We start from the raw sequence: 22505 nt of genomic DNA, 5'->3' as shown, positions 1-22505 counted from the left end.
CACTGCAACGTTCCGGTTCCGGTAACTCGATTGAGATACCGATGCATAGGAGAAGTGTGCAGATGCGTACAAAAGATGGTGGGGCACTGCCGGATACTGGGTGTCCCACGAGTTGGCAACAAGGAAAACGAGTGACAATTTGAACAGGGTGCAAAACACGAGCATCTCATACAACACATGCAAACGTTCACGGACGGTCCTCTTGGGGTTATACCTTCGAAGCGTGCACTATCGGAGGGGTTCGAGTTCGAAGCGGTGTAGGGGAACTAGACGCTCTCGGACGTCGAGGGAAGTAGTGGTTCACGCGACGATAGTCGAAGTAGTCGTCCTATCGTTCATCGGCGATCATCGGAGCGGTAGTGGAAGTAGAGGCTCACGACGTCTTGTCGAAAATCACGGCGGCGGTAGTCGTACACATGTCGTAGAGAAACTTGGTCTTGCGAAGAGGTACTTGATGGTAGTGGTACTTGACGCGTTCGAGGGTCGTCATGTCATGGTACTTGGCAAAATCCTCGGAGAAGGTGCTTGACGGTCCGGGTACGGTTCTTAGGAGATGGTAGTTGTTCACGTTGTAGTCGGACTTGAGGAGTGCACCGGTAGTTGTACGTTGGTCGAAGAGGAACTTGGCGCAGCTAGGGTCTTCGCGGATCATCGTTGTACTTGGTGTCCAAGTGAGCTCCGGGGAACTTGATGGATTGAGGACGGAGGCGTTTGGTCCAACAAGGGCCAGATGCTCATAGAAGTAGCAAAAATGGTGTTGCGCGACCGCGGGCACAGGACGGTTGAAGGGGTGGCGAGGCAAGCCTCGGCTTGTGGCTATGGCAGCGGCAAGGAGGAGGACGAAAGGGAGCAGAGGAAGGGGCGAGGCGCGACAGAGTTGGCCGGAGAGGATGGCTAGGGCAGCGACTGCAGCAGGAGCTTGGGGTCGTCCTGGACGGCAGCGACCGGAGGTGCCGCAGAGTTGGCCTTCACTGGCGGCGGGGGAGTGCTTCATGCGACGTGAGGAGAAACAGAGACACGAGACGAGGCGCGGGAGTGCTTCCTCAGGCTCGCAATGGCGGCGGCAGGTCGGCCGGCACTACAGGGGCTAGCGGCCATGTGAGTAGCTGCTCCTGTCAAAAACGACGACGACGAACCGGCAAGATGAGGCAGCAACGAGAGGAAGGGAGAGGCCATGGATCGGGCGAGAGGAGACAGGAGCGTGGGCGCTGGAGATGGGGATCGAGCGGGTCTGGGTTCGCTGCAGGAAGGAACGAGAGGTGAGGAGGGGAGATGGGATCGGGCTCCTCGTCCCTGTGGCGGCGTGAGGGGAGAAGCTCCCTGGCGCTAGGGTTAGCTGTAGGTGGGGGCTGGGCCTTAGAGGCCAGCACTGTGGTGGGCCTAGAGAGGCCCAAGTAGGCTGCGGCTCGCCTGAGGTGCAGCTGGGCCTAAATGGCCTGTTGGGCACCCTCTCTCCCACTCAAAAGAAAAAAAAACAGAGATAAGGAAGAAAATAAAGAGAGGATAGGGGATGACGTTGGACGCGCGGATAGTTTTCCCGGACTCACAAAAATATGTTAGGACCGAGAAAATTAGGAAAGACCAAGATTGAAAGAATAAATTCAAATGTATTTGAATTTAATTCAACTCGTTTGAAAGGAGTAGGGATCCGAAGTTTCCAAAAATGTTGAACATTTAGGAAGAGCCTCGATAAAACGATAAAAGAAAATGAAGGCAAGTCGGAGACCAAGAATTGAGATAACCAAGGCATTGGGATTTATTTGCAAGTGTGTCAAGGGTTAATTCCAAAAGAATGGAATATTTAATATATCTCCCTAATATCAGGAGGATAAGTTATAAAGAGAATCACCATGTGAATTCCCTCGATTTAAAAGGAACGAAGATCCATGCAATGTATTTAGTGAGTTTTAAAACGGGTTGCATATTGACATGATGCAATGCACATGATGCAAAGACGAAAAGCAACGGACCAAACAAATCACACGACAAAAACCTGGAAACCCTCGAAGGCATCTGAAGCTCCGGTCTTGGGGCATTACAATAGGTATATATAGGAGGAAGGAGTACGTCGGTGGAGCAACAGGGGGCCCACGCGAGTGGAGGGCGCGCCTGGGGGGTAGGCGTGCCCCCTACCTCGTGCCTTCCTCGTTGGTTGCTGGACGTAGGGTCCAAGTCCTCTGGATCATCTTCATTCCGAAAATCACATTCCCGAAGGTTTCATTCCGTTTGGACTCCGTTTGATATTTTTTTTCTGCGAAACCCTAAAATAGGCAATAAAACAGCAATTCTGGGCTGGGCCTCCGGTTAATAGGTTAGTCCCAAAAATAATATAAAAGTGTATAATAAAGCCCAATAATGTCCAAAACAGAATATAATATAGCTTGAAACAATCAAGAATTATAGATACGTTGGAGACGTATCAATGGGCCTGTGCTCAGGCCCACGATCGAGTCCGCGAGCAGCCCACGGTCCAACGTCTCGGACAGCGGCACTTCTGTAAGCGATTCATTAATTAATTCGAGATTAATTAACCATTCCTGACCGGCAAAAATAAGCTTCGGCTCGGCTCATTCCTGAACCCACGGCGCGTGCATGCATCGTGACGAGGCGAGGCGTGACGAGGCGAGGCGTGGCGAGGCGAGGCGGGCGGCGGAGGAGGAGGAGCGTGCGTGTACAACTCCTATTCCCAAGCTCCCAATAGCAAGTGATGGAGCAGCCCTTATAAAGAGGTCTCACTCTTCTTACTGTAGCAGTATGGTACTAAACTTCGCACACTTCCCACCACTTGCCGTACACATGCATGGGCCTTAGAGATTAACCAGGGATTATTGTCTTATATGGGCCTAAGCCCATCCATAATCCAACAATCCCCCACAAAATCTCGAGGCACATAAGTTTTTCAACTGTTTCAAACAATGTTTGATATACCAGAATTTTCAATGGAGACTGTTAATTTGAACTTCCATCTAGAGCAATGGGATTAGACTTCTTCACAACGGAACAATTGACTATGCCTTGAATTGTCAGTTTGGCGTGTAGAAGTTTCGCCCATTGTCAGCTGATATGTGGCTGCCGAAGGCTAAACCCCATGGGTGGAGCTTATTAGTCGTACGCCGTACCTTCTCATGAGCTTCCTAGAGATCACCCAATCTCATAGACCGTGATCAGCAGTCGGGCTCACGTAGGTGTGTTCCTCCAAAGAATGCTCAGTAGGTTAGCATCTTGCTTACATAAGCTTTGGAACACATTAAGACAAAAGTGAGCCTGCCTTACAGAATTGAGAGTATTATTGCATCTCCAATAGAGTGGGTTTATTAAAGATACTCTCCTCAGTTGACCGCTGGATTGTTTTCCCAGGTCCTAGTTCACGAGATCTTCGTTCACATAGGTTGGGTTACCCCCATGGAAACTTACGTGGGTCTCATACCCATCCTCGATGCATTTTCTATCACAATCCATGATAGCCCTTTCACAAAAGGGTCTACCAGATTTTTAGCCGTCTGGATATAATCCAACGCTATCACTCAGAAGTTTCTTGATTTTCTGACAAATTTTAGTCTTCTTCTTATGTGCTTTGTGGATTTCATATTGTCTTGAACTCTTAGCCTTGGCAATCACCGTTTGATTGTCATAGTTCATAAGGACAACCGGGACTGGTTTATCAACCACCGGCAAATCCATCAAAAGCTCACAAAACCATTCTACTTAGACTCATGATGTGTCTAATGCTGTGAGTTCTGCTTCCATAGTCAATCTCGTTAAGATCGTCTGCTTGCAAGACTTCCAGGAAACAGCACCACCACCAAGTGTGAAGACATGTCCACTTGTGGCTTTCATCTCATCAGCATCAAATATCCAATTCAAATCACTATACCCCTCAAGTACTGTCGGCTACCCAGAATAGTGAATTCCTTTGTTCACGGTACCTTGCAAATAGCGCATCACTCGCTCAACATCATGCCAATGCGCATATCCCGAATTGGAAACAAACCTGCTCAGTTTGCCCACAACAAATGAGATGTCAGGACAAGTAGCACAGGCTAGGTACATCAGTGAACCAACCACTTGAGAATATCTCAATTGATCTACAGTCGTGCCTTCGAACTTTCGAATCCGCACGCTAGGATCAGATGGTGTTGCAGAAGGTTTGCAGTCCGAATATCCAAAACGGCTCAAAATCTTCTCAAGATAGTGGGAATACAAAAGTGTAATTTCACCCTCAGTATTTCTCAGCAGCTTGATGTTCAAGATAACATCAGCCACGCCAGGTCTTTCATCTCAAAGTTATGAGATAGAAAAGCCTTGACCTCCTCAATGACTTTGAGGTGGGTCCCAAATATCAGTATGTCATCGACATATAGACACAGTATTACTCCTTCGCCCCCACCATAGCGATAGTATACATATTTTTCAGCTTCGTTAATAACAAAGCCAGCAGATGTCAGAGTAGTGTTGAAATTCTCATGCCATTGCTTAGGCGCTTGTTTCAGGCCATACAAAGATTTCACTAGCTTGCACACCTTTCTTTCCTGGCCATTTACTACAAAGCCATCTGGCTGTTGCATGTAAATTTCCTCATCTAACTCTTCTTTGAGGAAATTCATCTTAATGTCCATCTGATGAACGAGAAGACCATGCGAGGCAGCCAATACGAGTAACACTCGAATGGTTGCCAGTCTAGCCACAGGTGAGTAAGTACCAAAGAAATCCTCTTCTTCTTTTTGGGTATAACCCTTGGCCACAAGCCTAGCCTTGTACTTCTCAATAGTACCATCGGTCCTAAGCTTCCTCTTGAACACCCACTTACGGCCCAATGGTTTACAACCATAGGGACGATCAGTGATCTCCCATGTCCTGTTTGCCAAGATGGAATCCATCTCGCTATGGACTGCATCCTTCCAGTAGTCAGCATCCGAAGATGCATAAGCTTCTAAAATGGAACTGGGAGTGTCGTCATCCACGAGGTACATGAGGAAATCATCACCAAAAGACTTTGTAGTCCTTTGTCTCTTGCTCCTAACAGGTGCTTAATCGTCATCCTCTGATGAACTTTCATCACTTTTGTGTTCATAATATTCCATCGGAATGGTAGGTTCAGGAGTCTCATTAGATTCCAGTCTAGAAGTGTTTTGCATATCTCTCATGGGGAAAATATCCTCAAAGAATGTAGCATCCTTAGACTCTATAATTGTACTGACCTTCTGGTCAGGTACCTCGGATTTCACTACTAGAAATCTATAGCCAACACTATTCTTAGCGTAGCCCAAATTAACGCAGTCCACGGTCTTTGGTCCAAGCTTACGCTTTTTGGGGATCGGCACATTGACCTTCGCCAAAAAGCCCCAAGTGCGCAAGTAAGAGAGTGTAGTTCTTTTATTTTCCCATTGCTCATAGGGAGTAGTCTCATTATCCTTCACGGGAACTTTATTCAGGACATGACATGATGTCAATACAGCCTCCCCCCACCATGCCTTGGATAAACCCGATGTATCTAAGATGGCATTAGCCAAATCTGTTAGAGTACGGTTTTTCGTTTGGCAACCCCGTTTAACTGGGGTGAATAGGGAGGTGTCCTCTCATGAATAATACCATGTTCCGCACAGAATAAATTGAACTCACTAGAAAATTACTCTCCACCACGATCAGACTGGACTCGTTTTATTTTCTTCTCAAGTTGGTTCTCAACTTCAACCTTATAGATTTTAAAGTAGTGTAGAGCCTCATCCTTTGTATTTAACAAATACACATAACAGATCTAGTGGAATCATCAATCAAAATCACGAAGTATTTCTTTCCACCTTTATTCAACACACCATTCATCTCACAGAGATCTGAATGCATGAGCTCTAGTGGTGCCAGGTGTCTCTCCTTCGCAGGATTGTGAGGCTTACGAGGTTGCTTTGCTTGCACACACGCATGGCACTTAGAGCCTTTGGCTAAAGTGAAACTCGGGAATAGATTCATCTTAGCTAGCCGCATCACACAACCAAAATTTATGTGACAAAGATGTGAATGCCAAACCTCACATTCGTTCACATTGGAATGAATTTGGTTCACGACTTTATTACAGAAATCCTCCATGTAAAGGCGGAACAAACCACCACAATCATATCTTTTTCCAACAAATAGTCCATAACGAGATACGACTACTTTGTTAGACTCAAATACTCACTTAAACCCTTCTTTACATAGGAGGGAACCACTAACGAGATTCTTCTTGATGGCGGGGACATGCTGTACATTCTTCAGTTGCACGGTCTTTTCCGAAGTAAACTTCAGATCTACCGTGCCAACACCATGAACAGAAGCATGCGAGCCGTTCCCCATCAGGACGGAACAATCTCGTGTGACCTGGTAAGAAGAAAACAAAGACACATCAGCACACACATGAATATTGGCCCCAGTGTCAACCCACCAATCGGTGGATTGAAAAACTAAAAGTACGGTAAAAAGATTACCGTACCCAGATGCCCCATCATGGTTGCTCAGAGTGACATTGACAGACTTGGCATCCTGTCCTAGCTTCTTATGCTTGTTTGGCCACTTGTTTGCCCAATGTTCCTCTAAACCACAAGTGAAGCAGCCATCTCTCTTCTTATCTTTCTTCTTACCCTTCTTCTTGAAGGTAGTATTCTGTTGGACAAAGTTCTTTCCCTTGAACTTGTGGAAGTTCTTCTAGACCACATTGGCACTAGAAGAACCCTCTGCCCCTTTCACATGTGAGTCATCTGCTCTCGAGTTCTATTCAACTCTTAGATGACCGATGACATCCTCAATAGAGAATTCACGTCTCAAGTGCTTGAGAGAAGTAGCAAAGTTCCTCCATCTAGGAGGGAGTTTTGCAATAATGCAACCCGCAACAAACTTGTCTGGTAACTCACACTTCAGGAGCTCCAGCTCCTTAGCGATGCATTGTATCTCATGGGCCTGGTCCAATACAGAACGGTTATCAACCATTTTGTCCGCTCATTCCCGCAACCCGCGGTGCGCGCGCGTCGTGCCGTGGCGTGGAGTGGCATGCGGAGGAGGAGGAGGAGGAGGAGGAGGTGTGTACAGCTCCTATTCCCAAGCTACCAATAGCAAGTGATGGAGCAACCCTTATAAAGAGGTCTCACTCTTCTTAATGTAGCAGTATGGTACTAGACTTCCCATATTTCCCACCACTTGTCGTACACGTGCATGGGCCTTAGAGATTAACCAGGGATTATTGTCTTATATGGGCCTAAGCCCATCCATAATCCAACAAAACGTTGTAGTTCTGTTGGGCTGTTCGCTGTAGACTATAACCATGCTTTGCAGTTTTGTTGGGCTGTTCGCTGTAGGCCGTAACCATGCTTTGCATGCATACACAGGCCTTCACTTTTGACCCATGTTGCTGGTGTATTGTATGCTATGAGCAGGTTTCTTATGCAACCAGCTACAAAATGAAATAAAACAGACTCTAGTGTCATCGCCAACGAAGCCACATACATCATGCGGCCCTGTAGGCTTTGCTCAATGGCGACACCGACCGCAGCTCACTGCCATTGAGGAAGCCAGAGTACCAGCGGGCAGAGTTCCTTGCGTACCTCTTCCTCCCCGCCGTGTTCATATCGACACCGCACAACCCGAAGTGCATGCGGTTGCCGAATAGGAACTCGAACACATCAACGAACGACCACACAAAGTATCCCTGCACATTTGATCCCTTCTTGCAACCAGTAAATAGCTCTCTCGGAAGCTAATCGAGATCAAGAATGACATGATCCCAAGTCAATTCTTTCTCTGTTCCTCGAACCCAAGAGTTTCATCTTAATTCATACGCTATTCTTTTACTACTTGGGTATGGCACTGGTTGGCATTTATGTATAGGAAGATCAACTCTGAAAATTGACATATGAGAATGGGTGCAATGGAGCACTTTATTTTGAAGTTCAAAAAACCAGATTTTTATGACTAAAGAATTTCAAATTTTTGTGTGCATGAACGTATAGCAATGCAGTATATCGGGCCAAAATTTCACTAATATACATGCTTACATGTAAAAGATAAAAAAATACAAAATACATGAAAATTAGGGGCTTGTTTTTTGTTGTTTTTCGGCCGAAATTTTGTCTTTTTTGTGCAGCATGTAATACAATGTATTATTGAACGAAATTTTATAGGTATTTTAGACCACATGCATGCGTATTCATGTAAAAAAAATTGTTTTTCAGATCTTCTAAGCACCTTTTGGAGCAGTTCAAAATAAAGTCCTCCATTGCCCCCATGTTCTGAAAATCCGTTTTAGATGAACTCACCTTATGGACAGGTAGAGAACTTCCAAGTAATTTTGCAGAATCTTTGATCTGTTATCGTCATCGTATTCGATCTTGCCTGAGGTTTTGGGGGAGTCTCTCTATCGTGAATCGTCAAGCAAAAGATCCTTCATTTCTTTGATTTTGTTGTACAGAGGTCAGCATGTTTCGTTTTTCAGTTCACATGACACTGGCAAGTATTCAGTGTCGGCTCATCTCCAGAAAACAGGGCAATATATGCACCAAGCAAGATTGTTTTTTAATTTTAGTTTTCCTACCACTTTCATGGATAATGATTGCAGGGTTTCCATACTTGAGTTTTACGTGCTCCAACTGCTCCCCTAGAGCCCAAGGAGCATACTCATTCTGGCCCTGCACATGTTACATCAATAAAATTACATCTTAGGATTGAGAATGAGATGAAGGAAAAAATTACCGTAACACAGCTGATGTGTGCTGTGATTGCTGAAGAGATACTTTGCTTTGGTGTTTACCTCTAGGATGTATTTCGTTGGATCTGAATCAAGCAAGAAAGGTTTGCACAGTATAAGTAAGGCCGAATGGCATTGTATGAGTAGAGTAGCCTTATAATTAGCAGCTGCTTAGTTTAGTTACTTGCAACTCCTCTGTCGGCGAAGTAGTCCCTCTGCTTCAGATTGAAGGCGGTCCCGTCGGCCACCATGGGAAAAATAGCATAGTGGTTCAAGCCGATGAAGTCGAATGACCTGGAGAGTTTCTTCGACTGCTCCACCGTCACATTCGGCAACCGTGCACCAACCCTTATTTTCATTACCGGTGGGTAGTCCCGATACACCAAAGGATGCATGAACCTATCCAAAGAGAGCACGAGCTCTTACTATCTCTCTCTGCAAATTAATGATAAAAATTGTGCTTTGAAGTCCATGTTGGTAACAACTTTCAAGGAACTAGAGTCGGTACTAGCTACTAGCACTAACCATCCAATGTGAAAGTCATTCATCCTTATTGCAGCAACAGCATCCTGGGATGCATTGGTAGCAAGAGCATACCACCCGGTCAAGATAGTAATTCCTATATGCCCCTTTTGACTTGCCTACACACGAGCATTGCATTGCATGGTCATGATAAATTGATAATCATTGGTGTCAACTACTATCATATAATAGGGAAGATACTGATATGACATACTTGGTACTTGTTTCTATACAGGGACACCGTCGACGCATGTGCTAGGAGGAGGTGGTGAGCAGCTATATACGGCTCCGTCATGGAGTTCCCTCCGGTACAGTTTCTGCCGAAAGGATGAGAACAACACTGCGGTGGCCAAGTGCCGCTGTCAAAGCCACCTAGAGTTTCGACATTGGGCTTGTTAATGGTGACCCAGTGCTTCACCCTGTCCCCAAAGCATTTTTTTTTGAGGAATCACCGGGGGAGAGGATCCCCACCTGTATGTATATTACTCAAAAGCCAGCAAGGGCCAAGCAAGATTACAGGGTCACGGGAAGCCGTGAGGTAAGGAAAAGCAGCCATGAGTTGGTTGTTGCCTTGTCAGCTGGGTCGCGGAATCTGTTCAGGCAGACCTCAAAGGCATTACAGATATTCCTAATAGTGACTAGGGGAGAGTGAACTTCATTAGGGAATACAACAGCGTTTATAGAGTCCCAAATTTTCCACAAGACCATGAGAAGAACTTCAGGCCACATATGGCCATCCAGGGCATCAGGAGGTTGGAGCAGCCAAAGGTCTTGAGACTTGGTAGTGGGAGTTAATCCCAGCCTTTCCCAAGTCCGAGTCGCATGCGGACAACCAAGGAATAGGTGGGAGGTGTCCTCGGAGGGGCTGCTACAGCGTGGACAGGCAGCGTCGATGGAGATCATCTTGTGGAACAGGTTGCACTTGGTATTGAGGTGCCCTCTGAATAGGCGCCAGACGAAGATTTTGAGCTTGTGGGGGGCTCTAGACCTCCAAATCTTTTGAAGCAGGTGTCCACGTACATGGTATAATCGTCTCTGGACATATGGCAACATATTCAGATTAAGAGCGAAGAGGGTCTAAAAAAGTTTGAACCTTAAATTCTTCATTCTGGAGTTACATGAATCTGGGGCTGAGCAGCCCGTTGTACTCATCCTGAAGGGACTGAGGGAGATCGAAATGGTAGATGGTGACATGAGGTTGTATGCCTGCAGAGCATGTTTCAGTCAGTGATGCTTAATCAAGATCGAGCAAAGGCTATTAAGTGCAGGTAGAGAAATTGGTCTTTACCATGTTGTATCAGTTCATCTATCAAGTTGTTGTAGTACTCCAAGCCCTTCAGATTCATTTCTCCTCTTCCATCTACACAGTTCAGTGTCAGTCACAGTTCAGAGGTGTACTACTACACTGACTACTCTATCTATGTGTCCTAAGTACCTGGGATAAGCCACGGCCATGAGATGGAGAATCTGTACGCATCTAGACCCAGGTCCTGCATAAACTTCACATCATCCTAATGTGAGAAGAGAAATTAAATTTGTTCAGTTTTTTGATAGAAAAATTTGTTTAGTTAGTTAACATGCATGTGCCTCATCCCACTTTGTTTTGTTTTAAAAAACCCCATTTCTTTTGTAAGCAGAGTAATTCGTGCTAGCTGTTGACACTAACTTTGTAATGATGATACTGATCCGCTGCAACATCCTCGGTACACTTGTCGGCAGAATAACCTGTCATCATCAGCACATTACAATTTTCAAAAATTAACAAGATATGTTTTCCGGATGTTTAAATGTCTTATGGATGAATAGCGTTGATAAGAAGAATTACTCCATCTTCTGTAGATATATGATAAAAATATGGTAATCTGAATTGACCTTGATGAGTGAAGGTGTCCCAGATGCTAGGTTTCCTTCCATCTTCTGTAGCCGCCACTTCCACCTAATTAAGGTATGCTCACTTGGCTTCATGCAACAAATGTATAGGGAGGGAGAGGCGGTACCTCGTAGGCCGAGGTGCCTGCGCCGAAGATAAACCCGTCAGGGAAGTCACGGCAGGTGAGCACGGTGGCATCTTCGGGCGGGGCAGTGACTAGGAGGAGGAGCAGAAACAAGAGTACCGGTGCCTAATCACTGGCAACTGATCCATGGTATAGAAGTGCATGCTCTAGCCAATGCAATCAAAATATTGATCTGATGGAAGAGACTAGGCAGCACATTATACATCAACACCCCCCCCCCCTCACGTGTGGCTTCCTCGGGCCTAAATATGGACCGAAAGTGGGCTGCAATTTAATTGTGTCAGACGGGTCTTGAACTCAAGACCTCTTGGCTCTGATACCATGTAGAAGTGCATGCTCTAGCCAATGCAACCAAAAGACCGATCTGATGGAAGAGACTAGGCAACACATTATACGTCAACACACGACACCGCGAACTCCTAGGTACTAGTAGGGAAATAACCAACCATATGGTCCCCATCTCTCCACGTCAAGTGCAACAGTCCCTCTTGGGTAGGTACTAGGTAGTTCACACCCATCGAGATCGACGTGTTGGCATTGCTTTTGCAAAAGGTTAAAGAATTACTACTGATTTTCCATCACGAAAATCTGGAGCAAAAACAACAACGAACGGAAGAAATCAGACATCGGTACACATAGTAGCAAATTCTGAAGACTCCGTACTGCGAGCAGAGATAAGCGGCACAACATGAAAGGAAAGAGGACGGCTTTAAAGAAGGCGATGACACAGGCGATGTCATTGCCGGGGTGCACATGTGAAAGGATCGATATAGTTGACTAGAGGGGGGTGAATAGGCAACTAACAATTTTTATCTTTTCTATACCAATTTAAACTTTGCATCAAACTAGGTTGTCTAGATATGCAACTAGGTGAGCAACCTATATGATGCAACAACAATAAGTACACAAGCAAGCAAGGGATGTGACACAAGATAAGCTTGCACGAGTAAAGGGATGAGATAACCAAGAGTGGAGCCGGTGAAGACGAGGATGTGTTACCGAAGTTCCTTCCCATTGAGAGGAAGTACGTCTCCGTTGGAGCGGTGTGGAGGCACAGTGCTCCCCAAGAAGCCACTAGGGCCACCGTATTCTCCTCACGCCCTCACACAATCCGAGATGCCGTGATTGAAGGAGGCGACCGAACCTTTACAAACAAGGTTGGGGCAATCCCCACAACTTAATTGGAGGCTCCCAACAACACCACAAAGCTTCACCACAATGAAGTATGGCTCCACGATGACCTCAACCATCTAGGGTGCTCAAACACCCACGAGTAACAAGATCCGCGAGGGATTAATGGGGGGGATCAAATTTCTCTTGGTGGATGTGTAGATTGAGGCCTTCCCAACCAATCCCAAGGAGATCAACAAGTTTGATTGGCTAGCGAGAGAGATCGGGCGGAAATGGAGCTTAGAGCAACAATGGAGCTTGGGGTGGAAGAGGTAAGTCAACTCGGAGAAGAAGACTCCCCTTTTATAGTGGAGGAACAAATCCAACCGTTATCCACCAACTCAGCCTGCGACGCATGGTACTACCGCACTGGAGATGCGGTACTACCGTCAGGGCCCACGGTACTATTGCGAGGCACTGCGGTACTGCCGCCCACGCAGCAGTATTCAAAACAGCCCTGATGCGTTGAAGCAGAGGGCGGTAGAACCGCTGGTGCGGTACAACTGCTCCCCCTTGCGGTACTACCGCAAGGCAGGGATAGTCTAGATTGGGAAGGCATGGACATATAAAAATACATCTGTGGCAACTTCCGCTGAGTTTAGATCTATGCAAAAATCCGACATAGTAGTACCGCAAGCCAGGAGCGGTACTACCGCGTAGGGTGCGGATGTAAAAAAATTGCATCCGCCCCTTCTTCCGCTCGTGCTGCTGAGCCATACCTGAGGCCATGGTACTACCGCAACCGAGAAGCAGTACTACCGTGAGCACTTGCGGTACTATCGCGCCCAAGGCCGGTACTACCGCAGGGGCCTGCGGTACCACCGCATGCCCCAGTTCAGCAACACTAGAAGTCTTTCCTTTTGTAGAGATACGGAGAAACAAAGATGCTCCAAAGAGCCAAAGGAAAGGTGGTGCAAAAGGAACAGACGTGTATGTGTTTATTCCACCCAAAACTTTCCAACGTGGACCCCCTCTTAATAGTATGGCTTTCCTACGACTCAAATCCACCGAAAAGAAACATAGAGAAACGTCGTCTTCTATAGTCTTCGAGGGGCACCAAATCGTCTTGTGCCTAGACATGATATATCTGAAATGCTCAATGCACACGATTAGTCCGCAAAAGCATTGTCATCAATCACCAAAACTACTAAGGGATAAATATGCCCTTACAATCTCCCCCTTTTTGGTGGATTGATAACAATATGGGATTTGCACATAAAGTAAAGCATAGGCAAACCCAACATCTATAAAATATAGACGGGCTCCCCCTACATGTGTGCACTCTGGAGATGTGCTTTGGACTGCACGGCACACATACTAGGATCAACACTCCCCCTATATTTTATAGACGAGGCAAATCTTGCAATGGAGTAACTAATACTAATAGAGAGGCAAGATAATACATAAGAGCATAAGTTAACTAGCACAAGATAGCATAAGCTCATAGGCTACTAAGCAGGAAAGATAATAAGATACGATAGAGTGCATGGGAACACGACTCACGACAAACCAAACCAAAGCAAACGAGGTCCAACAGAACGAAAGCAAACACGACACAAGCAAACATGACACACAACTCGCAAATCCCTACACTCTCTCCCCCTTTGGCATCAAAACACCAAAAAGGCAGAGAGGACACCTATGACACAGGTGGTAGCTCAAGCTGGAGCAATCACTCGTCACGGTCCTCGTTGGCCTCGGCAGCGGGGATGGTCTTCTCCTTAGACTCAGTCCACTGGTAGCCCTACTTCTTCATCCATTCTACCTCTAGAGTGATGTGCTTCTCGGACCCACTGGATATCTCCTCGCCAAATGTCCTCAAGATCCTCTTGTCATGGCAGCAACTCTCCTTGGAAGCAACATGGATCCTGTACTTCCCCTTAGCTTGCATACAGAACAAGGTCTTCATCTTGGCCTTCAGCTTCTTAGCCCATGAGGGCTCAGTAGAGGGAGGAGCATACCCAGCAGAGTTGTCCTCATCCGCTTCCTCCTCCTCAAGCTCATCCTCATCAACGTCCATCTGAGCAGCCGCTGCCTCAGCACGGGTAGTGGTGTTAGCCCACTGAGGCTTGACGCGGAGCTTGATGGGCTCATGACGGGTCCAGTCGGGGGCCTCAAACTCAACATTGGGATAGAGCTTTTCCCAAGTCTTCGAGATCAGGTGAAACAAGTAAGGACCATAGATGGGTACCTTACGGTTGAACACCGCAAACCGTAGCTCACACTACATGATATGTGAGACATCAAGTGGTTGCGTCTAACACGACGCGCCTCCTCACAGATGAGCATCATATCCATGAGATAGGCATGTACCTTATCCTTGTCACCAATACATGGGAAGAAGGTGTTGCGGAAGATCCGATACATGATGTCAAGGAATGGGTTCAGCACCCACGCCTTCTTGCCACTGGGAAGCTGCTTCTCAACATAGTATGGCTGAAGCTTGTTCTTGTTGGCGGACTCAGAGTTGGCATGAGGGCGAACACCAATGGGCTTGTTGAGCCCCTCATCACGAACCTGTAGCAGATCCATGAAGTCCTTCCACTTGGGGGTCAGTTGTTGTCCATTTGTCATCCACGTCAAGGTATGTTCCTCATCAGTATGGAAGTGGACCGAGGCAGAGAACTGAGCCACAATCTCAGGGTCAAAGTCCAGGTGGAACGTGATCAAGTCATCAATGCCAAACTGGTCCACTAGGTCCAAAGCCTCACCAAAATAGGCATGGTGCTTATCCTGCCTCATATGATGCATGTCAATCCAGTGCACGTCCACGTAGATGTTCTGCTTGGCCTTGATCACATCCAGATAGATAAGATTCTGTTGCTTGGTCCAGAACAACTCATTCCCTCTGAAGTTTGCATGGGGATTCACATAGGGGTTGATCTTCCTTCGAGCGATAAACTCATCTAGTGGCATCTCATCCATGCATATTGTCGGCTCCTTGGTCTTGGTTGCGGTTGACTTGGTTTTGCGTTGGGGGCATTGGATCCCTCTGGAGCCTCATCTTGGTTGCGCAGACGCTTCGAGCTCGTGTCGTGAACGGGGTTCGAACGACGGACATTGGAACCGGAGCCACCACCTATGACACACAACATAAGAACATGCAAGAGAAGCGAGAAGGATCAATGCAAAGACCACAGCAAAACAAATGAAACAAGTAGAAACAACATTGGGTAGTTTCTATAGGGAAGGTTCGAACTCAATGGTAGTACCGCACAAGTGTGCGGAACTAAACTTTTACTGTTGTTCCAGTTGCGGTAGTACCGCGCCGGGATGGCATGGTAGTACCGTGCATGGAGCGGAAGTAAAATTTTACTTCCGCGCCTCACGCGGTAGTACCTCTACTGAGGAGTGGTAGTACCGTACGAGGTGAACATGGCCGGAGCGGTAGTACCACATGGGAGTTGCGATAGTACCGCTCGGGTTCAGATCCGAAACAAAAAACTGATCTGAGAAAATTTGTGCCAATGGAGCGGTACTACGGTTGATCAACACTACCAAGTAGCAACATACCAAATAGCATCTCTATGCATTACCACTCTCCTACATCCTACTCTTGCAAAGATTCGTCCAAAAATCTCAACAACAACATGCATCTCCCCAAAAACCTAGAGACAAAACAACAAGACAAGGAGAGAGGGATTTGAGGAGAAATCTTGTTCCATGGCAAGAGGATGATAACCCACAAGTATAGGGGATCACAACAGTTTTCGAGGGTAGAGTATTGAACCCAAATTTATTGATTCGACACAAGGGGAGCCAAAGAATATTCTCAAGTATTAGCAGCTGAGTTGTCAATTCAACCACACCTGGAAACTTAATATCTGCAGCAAGGCATTTAGTAGCAAAGTAATATGATAGTAGTGGTAATGATAGCAAAAGGTAACCGTAGCAAAAGTAATGTTTTTGGTATTTTGTAGTGATGATAGCAATAGCAACGGAAAAGTAAATAAGCGAAGAACAATATATGGAAAGCTCGTAGGCAATGGATCAGTGATGGAGAATTATGCTGGATGCGGTTCATCATGTAACAGTCATAACCTAGGGTGACACAGAACTAGCTCCAATTCATCAATGTAATGTAGGCATGTATTCCTAATATAGTCATACGTGCTTATGGAGAAGAACATGCATGACATCTTTTGTCCTACCCTCCCGTGACAGCGGGGTCCTAATGGAAACTAAGGGATATTAAGGCCTCCTTTTAATAGAGTACCGGAACAAAGCATTAGCACATAGTGAATACATAAACTCCTCAAACTACGGTCATCATCGGTAAGTATCCCGATTATTGTCACTTCGGGGTTAACGGATCATAACACATAATAGGTGACTATAGACTTGCAAGATAGGATCAAGAACTCTCATATATTGATGAAAACATAATAGGTTCAGATCTGAAATCATGGCACTCGGGCCCTAGTGACAAGCATTAAGCATAGCAAAGTCATAGCAACATCAATCTCAGAACATAGTGGATACTAGGGATCAAACCCTAACAAAACTAACTTGATTACATGATAGATCCCATCCAACCCGTCACCGTCCAGCAAGCCTACGATGGAATTACTCACGCACGGCGGTGAGCATCATGAAATTGGTGATGGAGGATGGTTGATGATGACGATGGCGACGGATTCCCCTCTCCGGAGCCCCGACGGACTCTAGATCAGCCCTCCCGAGAGGCTTTAGGGCTTGGCGCGGCTCCGTATCGTAAAACGTGATGAATCCTTCTCTCTGATTTTTTTCTCCCCGAAAGCAAATATATAGAGTTGGGGTTGAGGTCGGAGGAGCTCCATGGGGCCCACGGGGTAGGGGGCGTGCCCTAGGGGCGAAGGCGCGCCCCCACCCTCGTGGACAGGTGGTGGGCCCCCTGGTCTTCATCTTTTGCAAGGATTTTTTATATTTTCCGAATAGATGTTCCGTGAAGTTTCAGGTCATTCCGAGAACTTTTGTTTCTGCACATAAATAACACCATGGTAATTCTGCTGAAAACAGCATTAGTCCGGGTTAGTTCCATTCAAATCATGCAAGTTAGAGTCCAAAACAAGGGCAAAAGTGTTTGGAAAAGTAGATATGACGGAGACGTATCAACTCCCCCAAGCTTAAACCCTTGCTTGTCCTCAAGCAATTCAGTTGATAAACCGAAAGAGATAAAGAAAAACTTTTACAAACTCTGTTTTCTCTTGTTGTTGTAAATATGTAAAGCCAGCATTCAAGTTTTCAGCAAAGATTATGACTAACCACATTCACAATAACGCTTAGGTCTCAAGTTTACTCATATCAATGGCATAATCAACTAACAAGAAATAATAATAAATCTCGGATGACAACACTTTCTCAAAACAATCATAATATGATATAACAAGATGGTATCTCGCTAGCCCTTTCTGAGACCGCAAAACATAAATGCAGAGCACCTTTAAAGATCAAGGACTGACTAGACATTGTAATTCATGGTAAAAGAGATCCAGTCAAGTCATACTCAATGTAAACTAACAGTAATGAATGCAAATGACAGCGGTGCTCTCCAACTGGTGCTTTTTAATAAGAGGGTGATGACTCAACATAAAAGTAAATAGATAGGCCCTTCGCAGAGGGAAGTAGGGATTTGTAGAGGTGCCAGAGCTCGGTTTTGAAATAGAGGTGAATAATATTTTGCACAGTATACTTTCATTGTCAACATAACAACCAAGAGATGGCAATATCTTCCATGCTACACACATTATAGGCGGTTCCCAAACAGAATGGTAAAGTTTATACTCCCCCTTCCACCAACAAGCATCAATCCATGGCTTGCTCAAAACAACAAGTGCCTCCAACTAACAAGAGTCCCAGGGGGAGTTTTGTTTGCAATTATTTTGATTTAGTTTGCATAAAGCATGGGACTGGGCATCTCGGTGACCAGCCACTTTCTCGTGACTGAGGAGCGGAGTCCACTCCTCTTGAGAATAACCCGCCTAACATGGAAGATATGGACATCCCTAGTTGATACATGAGATATTCGAGCATACAAAATAGGATATTTATTTGAAGGTTTAGAGTTTGGCACATACAAATTTACTTGGAACGGCAGGTTGATACCGTATATAGGTAGGTATGGTGGACTCATATGGAATAACTTTGGGGTTTATAGAGTTGGATGCACAAGAAGTATTCCCGCGTAGTACAGGTGAAGGCTAGCAAAATACTGGGAAGCGACCAGCTACAGAGCGACAACAGTCATGAACATGCATTAAAATTAATCAACACCGAATGCAAGCATGATTAGGATATAATCCACCATGAACATAAATATCGTGAAGGCTATGTTGATTTTGTTTCAACTACATGCGTGAACATGCACCAAGTCAAGTCACTTAAATCATTCAGAGGAGGATACCACCCTATCATACCACATCACAACCATTTTAATAGCATGTTGGCACGCAAGGTAAACCATTATAACTCATAGCTAATCAAGCATGGCACAAGAAACTATGATCTCTAGTTGTCATTGCAAACATGTTTATTCATAATAGGCTAAATCAGGAACGATGAACTAATCATACTTACAAAAACAAAAGAGGTCGAGTTCATACCAGCCTTTCTCATCTCAGTCAATCCATCATATATTGTCATAATTGCCTTTCACTTGCACGACCGAATGATGTGAATAATAATAATTGTGCACGTGCATTGGATAAGCTGGAATCTGCAAGCATTCAATAAACAGGAGAAGACAAGGCAATATGGGCTCTTTTGTCAGATCAACAATAATGCATATAAGAGCCACTTCAACTATTTAATCATGGTCTTCTCCTATCGACCCCCAAAGAAAAGAAATAAAACTATATACACGGGAAAGCTCCCAACAAGCAAAAAGAAGAACAGGAAATCTTTTTGGGTTTTCTTTTTAATTACTACTACAAGCATGGAAATTAAACTAGCTAAAAGCTACAACTATTTTTTTTGGTTTTTTCTTAAGGTTTATTAAACACACAAGAAGAAAGCATAAAAAGGAAATAAACTAGCATGGATGATACAATGAAAAAGTATGAGCACCGACATCTAGCAATGAGTGTGTGAACATGAATATAATGTCGGTGAGAAATACGTACTCCCCCAAGCTTAGGCTTTTGGTCTAAGTTGGTCTATGGCCATGGCTGGCCTGGCGGATATCCATAATAATAGTTGGGGTCATCCTGCGATGAAGAAGACTCTGACTGCCACTGGTTGGCAATCATTTCCGGATCCCAATGGTAATTAGACTGTCGTGGAGGATCAACTTGTGGTTCCGGCTCTGGCTCTGTGGCTGATGTAGGGTTCCGATAGGCGTGAATAGCCTCTAACGGAACAAGGTACTGGCCTGCAGATAAATCAAACAAGGAAGGAGCAGGCAGGGTAATAGTCTAAGGGCTTGTATGGGACTGCTCTGCTTCGCCAAAATCAGCTTCGCTTCACTAAATTTTCTTTGGAGCAGTTTCAAGCTGAAGTTGTAGCACTACCAAAGAGAATGTTTGGCTTCCATCTAGCTCCAGCTTCAAGAATGGGAAATTTGGTGGAAAGGATCTATTTGATTGGTTGAGGGCGGAGAAATGAAGGGGTATCCACTTACTGGTGGCAGTGGTGGGTAATTTTCACCCAACTCCAGCTTCTAGAGTTTTTTGGAGCACCCCCTGAAGAGCTTCATAAAAAACTAGGAGTTGCGCCCCAGATTCTAGTTTTTTGCGGAGCAGCATATCTTGGAGCTATCCCTATTTGGCTTGTGTTTTCCGGAGAAGAGTTGAATTTTAAGAAGTAGAGCAGTCCCAAACATACCCTAAGGATGATGTTTATCAAAGAACAATTTGTATTTAAGTTCCCCTTCCCTATTCTTAACACTAAAATCGTGTGCCACCATACTCTTATAATCTAAATAGACACGAGGCAGCAATTTTTCTTCCTTCTCATAATGCCTAATGGGTATGTTAAAATGTGCAACTAGGCGTGAAGCATAGATGCCTCCAAAGATGGGGCCCTTTGTACGGTTCAGACTTAACCGTTTAGCAATAATACCGCCCATACTAACAAAGTTATCACTAAATAAACCATGGAACAAAATAATAATATCAAGAACACTAAGGTTTCCACAGTTTCCGCGACCAATTAAGCAATGACTAGAAAATATTGCAAAGTAGCGTAAAATAGGAAAATGTATGCTAGTGATTCGTGCATCGGAAACCTTCCTTGTTTCCCCTACAGTGATGGTGCCAATAAACCCATCCACATCGCTGCGATGTGGTTCCTCTGTCGTGCCCTCGAAAGGGACCAAACAAACCTGACAAAAATCATAAAGTGACATCTCCTTATGCTCATCATATAAATAAAACTCCACCGTAGGTGGTGAGCTCCTAGAATGGAAATGAAAGTTTTGCACAAAGATATTTGTGAGTAAGAGATACTGATCGCGTTGGTCGTGGAGGAAAGCGGTGAGGCCTGCATTCTCAGCCAATTCATAAAAATCATCATAAATCCCGGCTGCTCTCAAGAATTCATCGGAAGGCCATTCACACAACCGAACCTCCGTGGTGCGAGGCAAATTATACTTGGGCTTCTGTGCCTTTTCCTTTGAGCTTCGGCTCGATGAGCCCCTCAAAAGTCTCTTCATTATTTTCTGAAAAATTCTGAAATTTTTAGTAACTTCAAAATAAAAGTAAGCCAAACTCAATAAAATTGATAGCAACTACTCCTACAAGTGCCTAGAGCCTATATCATGCATCAAAACTACTTGGAACCATATAAATTTGACATGCAAGCTCAAGAACATGGTCACCTAGGCAGCACCAATTTGCAATGAATAAAGCACTAGAACAAAAACTAATTGGACCAATGGAGGAGTCACATACCAAGGAACAATCTCCCCAAGAAGTTTTGTGAGAGGTGCTTTGAGCAAGGAGATTGAAAATGGTAGCAAAATGAGCTTGGACTCGGGTTTGAGCTGGTTATTCGTGTTTGTGGGAGGAAGAAGGAGCGTGTGGATGAAAGGATAAGTGGAGGAGGGCCACCGTGGGCCCACGAGGCAGGGGGCGCGCCCCTGACCCTCGTGGCCAGGTGCCAGCTCCCCCTGCTATGTTCTCGGTGCCAAATATTCTCAAATATTCCAGAAAAAATCATATTTAAATTTCAGGGCATTTGGAGAACTTTTATTTTCAGGGTATTCTTATATTGCACGGATAATTCAAATAATAGACAGAACATACTATTTTTTTATTTAATATAAATAACAGAAAATAAAAGTGAGGTACAAAAGGTTGTGCCTTCTAGTTTCATCCATCTCATGCTCATCAAAAGGAATCCACTAACAAGGTTGATCAAGTCTTGTTAACGAACTCATTCCGGATAACATGGAACATGAGAAATTTTGAATAACACTATGTTACCTCAACGGGGATATGCACATCCCCAATAATAAGAATATCATATTTCTTCTTGACAGTAGGAAGAGGAAATTCAAAACCTCCAAATATAATCGATGGAATTTTTCCAATAGAGTTGATATTGTGGACTTGAGGTTGTTTCCCCTGTAGTATTCAAAAAGGGTCTTCCAAGAATAATAGACATACTATCGTCCTTGGGAATATCAAGAATAACAAAGTCCATTAAAATAGTAACGTTTGCAACTACAACAGGCACATCCTCACAAATACCGACAGGTATAGCAGTTGATTTATCAGCCATTTGCAAAGATATTTCAGTAGGTGTCAACTTATTCAAATCAAGTCTACGATATAAAGAGAGAGGCATAACACTAACACCGGCTCCAAGATCACATAAAGCAGTTTTAACATAATTTCTTTTAATGGAACATGGTATAATGGGTACTCTTGGATCTCCAAGTTTCTTTGGTATTCCACCCTCAAAAGTATAATTAGCAAGCATGGTGGAAATTTTAGCTTCCGATATCTTCCTCTTATTTGTAACAATATCTTTCATGTACTTAGCATAAGGATTCATTTTAAGCATATCAGTTAAACGCATACGCAAAAAGATAGGTCTAATCATTTCAGCAAAGCGCTCAAAATCCTCATCATCCTTTTTCTTGGATGGTTTGGGAGGAAAAGGCATGGGTT

At 44.8% G+C, this 22505-nt stretch overlaps 1 pseudogene; it reads right to left on the bottom strand.

The window, feature by feature from the left end:
• Nucleotides 1-7471: 7471 nt before the first annotated feature.
• Nucleotides 7472-15165, bottom strand: LOC119272136 (annotated as a pseudogene).
• Between the last annotated feature and the right edge of the window lie 7340 nt (nucleotides 15166-22505).

Source organism: Triticum dicoccoides, chromosome 3A (genome assembly GCF_002162155.2).
Source record: "Triticum dicoccoides isolate Atlit2015 ecotype Zavitan chromosome 3A, WEW_v2.0, whole genome shotgun sequence".
Classification (NCBI taxonomy): Eukaryota; Viridiplantae; Streptophyta; class Magnoliopsida; order Poales; family Poaceae; genus Triticum; species Triticum dicoccoides.
Note: the sequence above shows the minus strand (reverse complement) of the source record. Positions and strands in the feature narration are given on the sequence as shown.